The sequence below is a fragment of the Arvicola amphibius genome, chromosome 11 (genome assembly GCF_903992535.2).
Source record: "Arvicola amphibius chromosome 11, mArvAmp1.2, whole genome shotgun sequence".
NCBI lineage: Eukaryota > Metazoa > Chordata > Mammalia > Rodentia > Cricetidae > Arvicola > Arvicola amphibius.
This window is the reverse complement of record NC_052057.2, coordinates 80,557,347-80,572,475: the sequence shown is the minus strand read 5'-3', so window position 1 is coordinate 80,572,475 and position 15,129 is coordinate 80,557,347.

The window sequence follows — 15,129 nt, the reverse complement described above, 5'->3', positions numbered from 1 at the left end:
AGTATTGCTAATCAGAGAGGCTTTAGCCAGAAACTGGTAGAAACAGATGCCGAGACCCACAGTCAAGCATTAGGCCAAACTCAGGGAATCCTGCCGAAGAGAGGGAGGGAGAACTATAATAGCCAGGTGGGTCAAGAACATCACAAGAAAACAACAACTGGGATCATCGAGGCTCACAGAGACTAAGAGAAGAACCAGGGAGCCTGTACAGGACTAACCTAGGCACTCTGCGAGTATATGGTAGTTGTATAGTTTGATCTTCTTGTGGAACTCCTAACAGTGGGAGCAGGGGCTGTCTCTGACACTTTGACTGACTTTTGGGACCCTATTCCTTGTATTGGGTTGCTTTGCCCGTCCTTAACAGAAGGCAAGGTGTTTGGTCTTACTGCAACCTGGTATGCCATGTTTGGTTGATGTCCATGGAAGGCCTGGCCTTTTTTGAATAGAAATGGAGGAAAAGTGGATGGGTGATGCCAAGGGGAGATAGGGGATGGGATTGACTCACAGGTTATACATTCTGTGATATAAACTGATTTCAGCTAAGACATCTTTTCTGTTTTTTTCTTGAAGTCTGAAATTCGATCTTTCCCATCAATGCCTCTGTGTGCCCTGTGCCTTTGCCTGTCTGATCAACCGCTTTCTTTGGGCTTGCTTGTTACTGGATGACTGAGAACTAGGTGATAAGTTGAAATGATCACAGAATCAAGACTTTGTCAAAATTAACTGCATTTTATTCACCAGTTATAGTAATAAGCAATGCTAGACAGGTCATTTTATCATCTCTCAGGGTTATTTTTATCCACTATTTCTCCAAGCTGTAACTGAACACATCCTAGACCATTGCAAAATGAATGCAAGATTTTTCTACATCTCTCTGTGCCTTTTCCATTTCATCGGTGCTATTTCTCTATTTGTAAGGCTATTGCCTCCTATGGAACATTCTTTTTTAATATTTATTTATTTATTAAAAATTTCCACCTCCTCCCATTTCCCTCCCACTCACCCCACTCCCACTCCCCCCCTCTCCAGTCCTAAGAGAAATCAGGATGCCCTGCCCTGTGGGAAGTTCAAGCCCCCCAATCCAGGTCTAGGAAGGTGTGCATCCAAACAGACTAGGCTCCCAAAAAGCCAGTGTATGCAGTAGAATCAAAATCTAGTGTCACCATCATTGGTTTCTCAGTCAGCCCTCATTTTCAGCCACATTCAGAGAGTCTGGTTTGATCACATGATCGTTCAGTCCCAGTCCAGCTGGCCTTGGTGAGCTCCCATTAGATCAGTCCCACTGTCTCCGTGGGTGGACGTACCTCTCACGTTCCTGACTCCTTGGTCATGTTCTCCCTCCTTCTGCTCCTCATTTGGGCCTTGGGAGCTCAGTCTAGTCCTCCAATGTGAGTCTCTGTCTCTATCTCCATTCATCGCCAGATGAAGGCTCTATGGTGATATGCAAGATATTCATCAGTGTGGCTATGGGAGAAAGCCATTTCAGGCACCCTTTCCTCTGCTGCCCAACGGCCTAGCTGGGGAAATCCCTTGGACCCCTGGGAACCCCTCTAGAGCCAAGTCTCATGCCAACCCTAAAATGGCTCCCTTAGTTAAGATATCTTCTTCCCTGCTCCCATATCCATCCTTCCTCCATCTCAACCATTCCATTCCCCCAACCATCCCCAATCTTCCCCTTATACCTTCTTTCTCCCTATCTCCCCTTCTCCCCACCCTACTCCCACCCGTGTGCTCCCAAATTTTGCCCGGCAATCTTGTCTACTTCCACCATCCACATTTTTATGCAACTAAATACTTGCAAATATATTTCCAGTCAGTTTTGTCACTGGGTTTAATAATGGTTATGTAATACGGATATTTTTCTAATTCAGAGTCACTAACTTCTTTCTCGGTCCTTCCTTGTAAATAATAAGAATATAGTTATTATAAACTTTAATATTCAGTTGTACAGAGGCAACAAAAACTTAACCTGTAGTTGGAGGATTGAGCAGCCCTATTACTCTATAAAATGCCCTCAAGATTTTATGATAATGTCTCATTCTAAGTTCGTCCATTTTCCATTTCATTTAGAAGAACAATCATCTTTGGTCTTTTTTTTTTCTTTTTGTTCTTTGATACTTTCTAGTCTGTTTCACACCAGTCAGTTGCAAAAACCAGTCAGTGCTCTTCTCTGGGGAAGGTTACCTCTCCTTCTCCTGGCTTTCGTCAGTGACCTGTAGCTCTTTCTGTGGGACTGAGGCCTCATTGGCTTTGCTCCAACAAGTTAGGCTTGTTCATTGGTGTCACTTTTTTTTAGCTCACTTATCAGTACCTCCTAAGGCAGAAGGGGACTCCCTATTGCAGAAAACACCATGCAAGACGCCATTCAGAAACAGGGCCCAGAGACCTCTGAGCAGGAACTGGCCCGATTGTCCTCTTCCCTGAGAATTATCTTTTGGGTACCAGAAGGCACCATACAGGCTTCCAAAAAGGGGAGGTGACTAAAAATCCTATCCAACTTTAATGCCAATTAACCATATTAACAACCAACAGGGTACAATAACCCTAAGGATGCACCCAGGGCTCATGGTAACTATCAGCTGTCTAATGGAGCTTAAAACTTGCTCAAAAGGAGTGATACCATGTCTGTTGCTGGAAACCTGGCCTAGTGTTAGTGAAGTCATGGTTATCAGAAGAGAATCTCCAACAACCAATTTACTATGTTATGTTACTAGTCTGTGAGGTGCGAATGAAAATAAAGCAGCCTAGGGAGTGGCCTTATTTTACTTGTGGCTTTGTTGGAATAGGTAAGGCCCTGTTGGAAGACGTGTGTCATGGGGGTAGGTTTGACTGTTTCAAAAGCTTAATCCAGGCCCAGTCTCTTTTCCTGCTGCCTGCTGGTCCAATGTATACCTCTGCTTCTTCTCCAGCATTGTCTGCCTGTGTGCCACCATGCTTCCTGCCATGATAATAATGCACTAAACCTCTGAACCTGTAAGCCAGCCCCATTTAAATGTTTTTCCTTACAAGAATTTCTGTGCCTCATGGTGTCTCTTCACAGTAATAGAAACCCTAACTAAGACACAGGCTATTTTAGCATAATCCTTGTAACAACCTGTAATCATTTGCCCTTACCCATATAGGTTCAAGTGTAGTCTTCACTGTCCAGCCACTTTTCAGAGTTTAGGGCAAAGGCATACACGCATTGCAGATGCCATCTCTTCCTCCATCTCTCATATTGTCGTTTGTTCTCTCAGTGACTTTCACCTGCCAGCACTTTTGTTCAAGGGTTTTTACCATGTTACAGAAACCTGAAGGTTATCTTCTTCCCTTTCTCCAGAAATTTTGTCCCTGTACAAGCTTAAGCTCTTTGTGTGCCAGATATGATTCAGTTTTCATTACATTATCAAAACTACATCACTACAATTTCCCAGCAATACTCAGTAATTGTTATTTTAATACAGTGTAGTATTAAACCTCAATGTTTGCCTTAGTAAAAGCTTCTTGAAATACAGTGGTCAGTCCCAATTGGTAGAGTTAAAGTCTTCAGACAGCTGATTAAATTATGTTGTGAGTTTTCAAAACTATGAAGCCACTGATTTTTTTTAAATGATGTTGAACTGTTTGTTGAGACTCACATTCTGAATTCTGCCCTTTGGTTTTATATTTTGTAACTTCAGATAATTGTCTCTATGAAGGAATTATACAGTGTTAGAGAGATGGATTTCAAAATTAGCAGGTGAGTTTCCAGTAGGCATATGTTCAGCTATAATACATGAATATAGAGTCAGCCTCACCTTTTACATTGAGAGCAATTGACAAAATAGTTAATGAAATTGACACCAAGAGAAAGTAAGTTGTTTCACTGAGGGCCAATGAAACAAAGACTAAATCTCTATCAGGAAGCACAGCTCAAATATACCATTGTTAAAAATGCTGTACTCCAACCTCATGGACTTGCTGAAGATGAGGGAGGGGCAAAGGAATAGAAATACTTGAAGAGGTTGAATTCACCCTCTGACTTCACACTCAGATAAACTTGCTAATGCAATTGGTTTATTTTGTATAAATAAGCAAGAATGCTGGAAGAAGCTAAATATCTTCATAAAACAAAACATTATGATACCAGAAACCCTTAGGAATAGCAGTAATGCGTTTAAATGAAGGTTTTATTTGTCTCGGAGCTGCAAAGAGGAGTCACTAATGAGATGTCATTTAAATTCTAACACCTGTTTAATGGCAGTTTTTCTCTATCCCCAAAGAGTAGCTGTTTATGAATGTTTCCAGCTTTCCAAGTGTATCTACAAGAATTGTTTTTCATAAACAATGTGTGCTTCTTGCTCACATGCTCCAGCTGCTTTACAATGTATGATGAAAATGTTTGACTGTGGCGTGTTTTTTTTTTTTTTTATTAGCTGGGTTTCAAATACTGAAAGTTAATATTTTGTAATACTACAGTACATCTTTATCAGAAACTTCGTGTTTTACAGATATGTGAGTGCACACTGGTGCAAGACGACTATAGTTTCTAGTGTGGTCTTACTGAGTAACATGGAAAGTAAGATGACGGGAAATGTGCCCCCAGATTTCCTGCGCTGAGAGCACAGTGTTATTCATGAATGAGCGCACGAGCAACAGAAATACTTCTGGCTTTTTATTTCTGCTCAGCAAGTAAATAACTAAAATTTCAGAATGAGACTACTTGATTATTTTCTATTACTTTTAAGATTTTCCCATATAAACAACTTAGTTGCTAAGAAAAATTTAAAAAATGAGTCTACAATAACTGTTGAACATATATATATATATATATATATATATATATATATATATATAATTTTTATATGGTATCCCCAAAAAGAAATCAGAAAAAGATCACTGATCTACTAAGGTCAAATATATCAAAAATTATTTATTATTAAAAGTATTTTCCTTCAAGGTCAGTCTTTTTTTTGTGATATCACTATTTTGGACAGGTCACTCTCATGGATAGTATCCCTTAATGAAACCTCTTGCAATTCAACACAAGTAACACATAAATGTATTCTAATAAATCACCTCTATCTTGAGGAGTTCAAGTATAATTTTTTTGAAGTAGGAATTTTATAAAAATAAAAGTATGAAATCTCAAAGTTGATTTCTTCTAGAAAGGCTGTGAGACCCTTGCTTTAACAATGTGCATCTTGTACCTGATAGGACCACAGTTTTGTTCCCTTTGTACGCTGGATGTGAGACACAGCAATCCTTGTTGGTGAGTAAAGCACAATCTTGTCCTGGGGAAAGGTAAGGCCAGGGTCCCACCTTTCAGAACCCGTGATTTAAGATGAGTTCACTAAGCTTATTGCAAAGGGAATAGTGAAGTCACAACATGCTCCATGTGTGAACCTGGAGAGTTCTATAAAACCTAAGTGTTCTGCACATCAAGGGAAGAGAGAAAATCGTCTCAGATGTGATTGTATTATGCTGAAAAGTATTGTACAGTTCTTCCTCGCAGTCATTATTTCTCCGATTCCTTAGCGCCAAATCAGCTCTTCTCCCCTCTGAAGACTCTGCCCTCTTTGCGACTCTCTCCATTTAAGGCGTTCTTTTGAACGAGCAGAACAATTGGATCTTTCTTTTTCAGTGTTTAAAAAAATTCTCTTTCCCTTTCCTCTCTTCCTTCCCCCTCTTTCTCTATATAATCATGCATATATACATAATCCTGTAGTGAAGAATTGAAAAGTATCAGGAGTTCTGGGTTCATACAATTTTTATTTATAGGTGGAATCATACTGTTTCATCTGTGTTCTAATTACTCACAGGATTCATTCGCAATTGCTTGACAAACACTTCATGCTGAGCCCAGGGAAATAAGCATCATCTTCTTTTTTCCTGTTGCAGCTCTTTCCTTGACTTATGAAAGCCAAATATCCATTCTGTATGGAGAGATGAATCAGCAATCCATATAATATCTATTCATCATACATATTTCACTAGGAGGATATTGTGGTGACTGCAAAGTTCTTACAAAAATAATATGGAAATCCGGAACTTGATGTGGAGTGTCAGAGAGCCTCTTACTATTATTTACCTTATCAGCTTTTGCTTTCTGAAATCAATGGAAGGGCATCAAGTTCAGCTAATCCATATTTCTGAGTATGAAATTGAATTTATAGTCTGTAGTATGTTGACTACCGCTCGCATTTAAGGCATAATTGATTTTTATTGAAAAGCCAGCAGGCACATCAAAAATTTCCACAAACCACAAGGATGTTAAATTTTACCCTGTTTAGATAATAGTGTGGCTTTATTTATCCTTTAAAATGAAGCTTTTATATTTATATCAGCAAATGCCATGGAAGTGTGACTGATACCTTGTGAAACCATAAATCCATGGCTCGGTAAAGCTGTGCTGCACAGAAATAGCAACTTTATATTTCAAAGGTAAACGTCTATGGTTGGTTTGTTTTAAGGATAAATGACTAAATGGAATAATAAATCTAGCACCATATCATGTCATATGGCAACATTCTTTCCTCTGAAACAACAGCTTGCACCAGTTCCTTTTTCCCTTTCCCCCACATTCTTTCTGCATTTCATTTTGTCTTCTGCTTTACACATTATGTAGTTTGCTTCTTGAGTCTTTATGCATATGAAATGCTATTCTTACAAAAGTATATTCTTTCTTTTTAAACCCAATGGTCAACCCTATTGTGATGCTTTAAGTTTCAATAAAATATCCCCAGCCCAAATGATAAAGCCATGTGCTCAACCCCTCTATGTTTAAACTTTAGAATGACAATGTTAGTGAATATCTTCGTCATAGAATTCGTGAGCGTAACATCAAGAGGGCTTTGTCTCTGATGGATATGACATCATAATGACATGGAGTAATGTCATTGTAAATGACATGAGTTAGATTTTCTTTCAAAAATTGCAGCAGTGTTTACATGGAAGAATCAGGATACATTGTATAGAGTTTGAGAAATGTATGGGATGCATTAGGCCCTTGTAGGAAATAGATTTTATCCAGGGCCACCACTGACTTGGTCTGACCAAGGGAACCTAGACATGTGTGGCCTGCAGGGAGGTCCAACTCATTAAGAGAGCAATTGCCCCATCCTTGTAGGGCCTTTGAGCATCTTATGAGGTAGACGTGCATGTAGTTGAAATACGGACTTATCATTATCTAAACATTTAGCCTGTTTCCATTTTAAACTAACAATTTTTTTAAAAGAATTGATTTTACTTTGTTTTTATCTATGTGGTATGTTTGTGTATGTAGGTCTGTGCATATTTGAATGTGGGTGCCCACAGATCACAGAAGGGAATGAGGAACTCTGGAGCTGGAGTTTCAAGTGGTTAGGGGCAGCCCAATGTGAGTGCTGGGAACCAAATTTAGGTCCTCTGCTGTGGAGGGCCAGAGATGCGTCTCACTCAGAGTGTTCAAGCCTTTTATTGTTCCTTCAAGTTCAAACAGGATGTTTGGTTTAAGGTGAAGTTGCTCTGAGTCTTGCCTAGATAACGGAATGTTTGGTCTAAGGTGTCTGGATGTTTTGCTCCAAAGAACAGAATGTTTACTTAGGGCATAGCTATTAGATGTTTTGAATATTAAAGACATAATTACTCTTGTTTGTTCTTCTATCATGACAAAAAAAGGTCCTTTTGCCCTCTCCTTTGGCCTGGGATAAAGAAGGGATATGAAAAATAAACTCGGGGTGGATTCAGTATTCACTAGAATGCCCTCCCGACTCTATCTTCAGTCTCTCATCTATTTTTTTCTCCTTAATCCACACTTCACTGCTCAGGACTGTATGGACAAATCAGAGGTTCAAGACTCTCTGCAACATCAGCATAAGCTCTTAACTGCTGAGTCACCTCTCAAGCCCTGTAATTACAAGCCTTTAGTGCTGTCTAATATGTCCTAGCTTTATAGAATCAACCTGACATGCAGGTTGAGAGAAAATTATCTTGAATGTCATTCATTATTGACCATCAATGGCAACCCTTTGTAGTAGTGTTGCATCAAAATAATGACTTTACTTCAGTTTAATTGGTAGCTGATTCTTCTAACAAGCCTAGAATGATCCTTGTGTGTATACCAGTGCTAGACTTCATGTCTTCCTTATATATAAGATGGTTTGAATGTTCACATTTCAAAATATGTACTCTTTTGCTGTTATGTGTTTTCTTCTATATTACCTTTACTTTACAGTTGATACACAGGCATGGATTTTTTTTCAATGATAGCCTCAACAATGCTGTAGTATCTATGAATTTTATTTTGAAATACTAAATGAATTATAAGACCCTTGTAAAAAGTAGGCACTATATCTGCTGAGTTTGAAAACAATCACCTTCAAAGCACAAATGCAATAGTTAGAAACTTTCAGTGATAAATCGTGAGATCTTTTTGATACAACAATTATTTCCAATGAGGAAATTAGTGTCTCCAGGGGTTTTAAAAGCACTTAGTGCCTATATTGTTCTGTGTATATATGAAGAGTACTCAAAACAATTTGTCATATTCACAGATATGAAATGATGAAACCTAAGAGATTATACCTTAATCTCTCAAGAGTAAACCTGGCAGGGAAAAGCAGTATAACTTTCACAAAAGCAGGTACTTTCAAAGCAATGCTTGACAGGCTCAGGGACAAATCTTGTTAATAAGTAAAAGGATTTATGCTTCGCTCTGTCACATGCCACTTTGAAAACCTACCGGCAAACTGTCTACAGATTTCAGGCCCATCTTTCCCTCTGTGCTTTTCCAGAGTGTTTCTCCCACCACTTCCCTCTAATTTACCTTGTGGCATAATTTAATATCTTTCATCCGGGTGGCGTGCATATGATGACTTTGTGGTAGTTTTATAGTTAACACAATATGTGCTATATCATTTCATTTTTATCTAATGTTTTGTTGTAGGACTTCTTTACATCTTTTGTAAGTAGTAAGCACGTGAAAATGCCTTGTTAATGTGAAGAGAAAGTAAAGCTTATTTATATTGCTATTTTAAAATAAAGTTTTATTTTAAAAATTAATATTATAACTAATAGTAAGCTATATATGAAGAAAATGTGTTGCTCTTTTATTTTAGGTATGGATTTTTAACTACATCATAATGCTTCCAATAATTCAAAAGTTCTCTAGGGCACTTTCAGATGAATTTAGTTCTAAAGACTGGGCCACTTCTGTTGTCAGACTTGATCTGGGCATCTCATGACATTTGCATTTGCAGGTGCTAGAGGGGGCATTTTCTGCAGAACATTTTCCAGGCTATTAGTGGTGTGATTCGGTGCTCTTTGTGGTCTGCCAATTAGTCTTTGTGTCCTAGGACATGGATTTTAAGAGGACTGATTCGAAGCGAAAGGCATTGTGAGGTGGAATTTGTTTGCGTCACTTAAGAATATTAAAGATGTCAGAACTATAGGATTGGAAATGCATTCTGGAGGGCTAGCGGTCCTCAAGTGACAGCCTTCTCTTTGTGCAATTTTGAGCACAGAACAAGGTTGTCCTTCCACAGTACTCAACAGCTGGATGAAAAGTAAAAACAAAGCTGATGCTCCAGATGGTTTATTTATATCATATCTCACATCTGGGTGTTCTTTAAACATTTCGATGATTGGCTGAGTTCTCGTATCGCATCGGCAGACTTTTGGCACCTCTTCGATTCCACATGCTGTGCTTATGCATTTGCATGTGTCTGCTGAAGAAAGGAAAGTGACTAGTGACTCCAACAAAACTTACCAGAAAAGAAAAAAGAGCAGTGCGCTTTGTGTGTTATCACATTTCTTTGAAGTTCCAAGTCTGAAATCAAGACTTAGATGCTGTTGTTCAAATTTGAACATTCTGAAAGACAGTGATAAAGTTTGAACAATTTGACAGCCTCTTATGGTTTCAACTCAAATATCAGTAGACATGAGACATGACTCTCTGGATCAGAGGCTGCCTGGACAGAATCAGTTTATTCTCTGGGCTTTTTATCCATGTTAGAAAATAAATTCATGATACTATATTTACAAGTATTATTTCTTAGAAAAAAAATTAGGTAGACATGTGACTTTGATCCCTCATATAAAATGGCAGGTCTTTTTTGGAATTATTATCCGAGAATGCCAAGCAAGCAGGTATGTAATTGTGGTGACCATTTAACAAGGTACAGAAATTTGCATTTGTGGTGACTTGAACTTTTAAGGCGTTTTGCAGTCATAATCATGTTTTGTGTAAAAACCTTCCAAAATCTAGGGTTACTCAGTGTTGATTCAGGCAATTCCCAGTTTTGGTAAGTAGAGAATAAAATGAGAAAGACACTTCTGTGGGCCAAACCTATTATGTTTTATATTAAACAGACGATTTTATACCTGGTGTGTGTTTTCTTAAATTCTCAGAAGTTGCTTTAACTGTGGTGAGTTGGGCTTTAACTACTGTTCCAGCTAAAACACAGCTATATCTGTAGCTTTTGTCAATGCGTTTGAATAATTTCTGAGTTGATAGTCCTACATATAAAATGGGACTGTCTACCCGATAGGCTTATTATAAAAACTGAGGTTTTTGTATGCAAATACCAATAAACTACCCCATAATTAGCATAATGGTGATGCCCAGTGCTCTGTGTGAATGCTGGTTGACATTTTCTAAGTGGAAAAGTGGCGGCCCAAGAGAGTTGGCAGTGATCATAGAATTAGGATGCTCCTGAATAAGGGAATCGAGAAATATTTATACCAGTCTCAAATGGTACTGTGTTCATCATTCCAATAACAAATATTTATGAGAGTAATAATTTCCATAGTTACTCCCTTTATGAGATTAATCCAAAAGTTGCACATCTTTAGTTCATAGCAATTTCACTTGTCATCATTTCTCATTATCAAAATATTACTACAGCTTAGAGACGTGCACAGCAATAGCAAAACTGATGCTACCCTATGGTGCCTACGAGCACAAGAATGAGAAGTACTGGACCCAAATCTCCACTTCTTTGTTGCACTAGGTTTCATTAGAGACAACACTTTCCTCAAAAGGTAACAGGGTCTAGTCCTCACTCTGACGTGAATGGCTGTTTGTCGATGATGTGTTTGAACCAGAAATACTTTCTTATTTGAAGAATTCTGGAATGGAACAAACACAATCCCCATCCATCAGGAGTTTCTGTCCCACAGAGATTCTCAGGCAAGTCCTTGTATACACAATAAATTTTTATAAGTTAGAGTAAAATTAAGCCTCATTTGGAGGACACGACAAAACACAGTTATAGCAAGGGGCATACTAGAAATCCATACAGAGAAATTACCATTGAAAGTCCTCAGGGCATGGGTAGGTTTTGATAAGTTCACATAAGCAGATTTCTAGGGTGGAAAGGCAGAGGGGACTTTAAAAAAGCAGCCCTATATTTTCAGACCACACGGGCACATTTAAAAAGTATAGTGATAGATGATACTGAATCCATGTGTCTAACTCATCCAAATTGTAGAAATATTTATAAAGAGAGTGAATCTAGTCATTATCCATGAGAAAGTTTTGAATTATTTAACTATGAGTTAAAAAGATGATTTAGATCTAATCTATGTGAGAAGTAGAAAAAGACAAGATCTCCTGAGTAAATTGGGAGCATGGGGACCTTGGGGGAGGGTTGAAGGGGAGGGGAGAAGTAGGGAGGAGGGCAGAGAAAAAATGTAGTGCTCAATAAAAATTAATTTTAAAAAGATGATTTAGAAGTAACTACCTTGGAGAAGACTATTTTCTCCTGCTCGCAACATTCTTTAGTTCCCTGTAGTTTGTTGTCTAGTGTGGTGGCCCTTGAAATTTCCCCTTCCATGGTAGCATGTCTGTTTCTATTATCTGCGTCCATTTCATGTTTAGCTAGCCCTGTTGTTAAGATATTTTGGGTGTAGCATTCCTGTTATTTCTAGAAGAAAAATTTTGACATTAGATATCCTGTTTTGTTGGTTCTTAAAATCTTTTCACTCTGTATCCTGAGGAAATGTATATTGTCCCTAAGGGTATATACATGCAAGTAACAATATATAAGCTAAACACATACATGCACACACACAAATATATGTGTATATATAGTATTTTTGTATAATATGTACAAAATTCTAACATATATATACATACAAAGATATATGCAATATATGTGTGAACATATATTGTATACATATATATATTTGAATAAGCAAATACTTATATAAAAAGAACAAGAAGCTAGAGGTGAAGAACTTGGGTGGGATACATGGGAGGGGTTAAAGGAAGAAAAGGGAAAGGAGAAGATATTATATTTTACTAAAAAAATTGAAAGTAACTAGAACAGGGGTTAGGGAATAATGGGGATTTAGGGAATAAGGGGGATTTATCCTGAAGGATGTTGATAAATTAAAGTTTAATATTCTATGACTTTGTAAGATATGTTTGTATAAGCTGAAGATCCTAGGAAATAATAAGAAAGGAAGAAAGAAAGATAGAAAGAAAGAAAGAAAGAAAGAAAGAAAGAGAAAGAAAGGAGGGAGGGAGGGAGGGAGGGAAGGAAAGAAGGAAGGAAGGAAGGAAGGAAGGAAGGAAGGAAGAAAGTCTTATTCCGTTATAGACACTGCATGATTTACTGACTGACTAGCATTTTTTGATTGTAGATAGTTGAAATGTTGCAGCCCCAAAGCCAAATTATCTTTGCTTCTCTTTAATTACCTTAATCGCCATCTATTATTCAAGTATATATGTGTGTCTCTGCATGTACACATGTCAGTGTGTGTGTGTGTGTGTGTGTGTGTGTGTGTGATCTAATATTCTTATGACTCTCACAGGAAACTTTGGGGATGGATTAACAAATGTCATCAGATTGCATCTGAAACTCGTAGTTGGAAGTTCTGCTAGGTAATAATTAGCCATGTGCTATTCAAAGGAAGAATTCTAAAGAGGCACAAATTTGAAAAATATGAATAAAATCATAGAAATTGTTTGGCAGGGTCATAAAAAGCATCCTTCTTATATCTATTATTCATTTCCAAGGTGATATGTATGTGATACTCTACTCCAGACTGCATGGACACAAAACCTCATGATTTCTATTTTCCTGCAACAGAATCTTATAAAATATGATTATGATTATGATTATGATTATTATCACCATTTTACAAATGTCTGTACTACTATGCTACTCAGTCCCCAATTGAAATTGTAGTTAGCCTTGCTTCTCAGTTCTAAACGATTCATATGGAACTTAAATGGCATAATTTGCCTGAATACCTAAAGACTCCACGAAGCAGATGAGTGAGAAAGTTGTGCACTGGAGTCACTACATGCTGCTATGTGTAGCTACAGTCGCTGTTTCACCAAAGGAGAAATGTGATGTTTCTTCTGGTGGGCTGTAATTCTCTTTGACTCACTGGCATGTTTCAGAAGAAGGAAAGAACAGAGTGGTGAGACAGGAGGGGTTAGCAGCTTAGATAGCAGATTAGGTCATCAGACCCTGACTACTAGCAGGGAGGTAGATGCCATGAGCAGAATTCCCACAGATTCATCCAAAGTAAATAAATACAATTGCCTGCTCAGAGAGAAAAGTTTTAAGGAGTCTGGAGTGAGATATGACACTTGTCAAAGGAAAATATGAAATCGGTTCCAGATGGTTGGGATTGTGAGAGGAGGTGGAGAGGTCGGATGAGGCGACGTCTGGAGCGAATGAGCAGCGAGAGCAGTGGTGAAAATCCTTAGGGACTTGGGCAGGTAACTAAAAACGTCATCTGAATGACAATCAAATTCCCAGAAAGAAAGTCAAGAAAAAAGAAACACTAAGTCCTTTATCATGCAAAGCCAAACTTTTAGAGCTATCATTCACAGCTAGCTGCAAGGTGTCAAAATGAAGTGTTTAAAAGGAGAAGGGATGCAGGCCTGATATACACACCTAACCTGGTCTCTTTCCCTCTTGTCTGGCTATACCTTTCTGCTGCAAAATGTACTAAGAGTTCCCTCTGCTGTCTACTAGCAAGATGCTGAAGGAGCAGGCAGCACTTCTTGCTTCCTTGTTAAGCATTTCACATATCCTAGGAGAACACTGCAATGAGGTATGGGGTTTTCAGGAACCACTGTCTAGACTTAGAGGCATGACAAGATTTCTATCTATTGGTTTTTGAGAAATCAAAACATATACTATCAGAAATAAAAAGAAATTAGTTTTACCTTAACTTGATCTTGTTTATCTGCTAGAACAAAAATGGGCTTGTATGCTTTCGTGCCCATAATGGATTTGAGAATGGTTCAATGGCAGCATCAACAACCTACACTTTCAGAGTCCATGTTAGTGTCCTGAGTGAGCACACTGCTGTAGGATAGAACATCAGCAACATCTGGTTTTGTTTGTATGTTCTTTAAATTTCTCATTTTTATCCATCTGTACTATATGGTTATTGTTAGAGATTTGTTAGGATAGACTAGTTCTGAGGTAAAAATCTGCTCCTTTAGTCTATGGGTTTGGTTTTTTCATTCATCTAGCCTCAGAATATTAATTATCTTCATTGTAGCGAGGGTAATTTACAAAATGGAAAACACTCTTCCTCTTGTTTTATTTATATTCCAGTTATAAACAAGGTATATACAGTGTGTCAGTCCATGATAAATGTTATGGAGTTAGAAATTGTTGGGAGCACAGCGTGAAGGTCCTTGTAGCCACAGACATAGAGGAAAACCAGGAATGTTAATCATGGAGGGGTGGCTCCTTAAAGGAGGAAATACCTGTTCTTCCATCCAGAAGGCTAGGAATTAGAGGCTGATTAACAGCCTACTGATCTGTGTTATCTATTGGACCATATCAACTTTCTACAACCAGGAGTATGGGAAGTGCCTAGTAATCTAGATGACACTTACAACCAAATTTCCCCAAAACCAGAATCATAGATGGCTAATAGCCCAAATGACCTCTGAGTTATCAGAGACCAAGTTAGACCCTTCCATATGCCCTTAAGCTAGTATAGGTAGCTTATCTCTAAAACCCATCTTCTTGGAAGAAATAACATGCACCCTGAGCTGCGTTTTGATGTAATAATGCTTTCTTATGTACCAGGTATTGTATTACACAGGAAACTTCTTTTTCCCCCAAATATGACTGAGTCTTAAATATGCTGGGAATGAACCAGCTGGCACCAGATTCTTTAGAAGTCTTTGTGGAGAGAGCTGGATGGGAA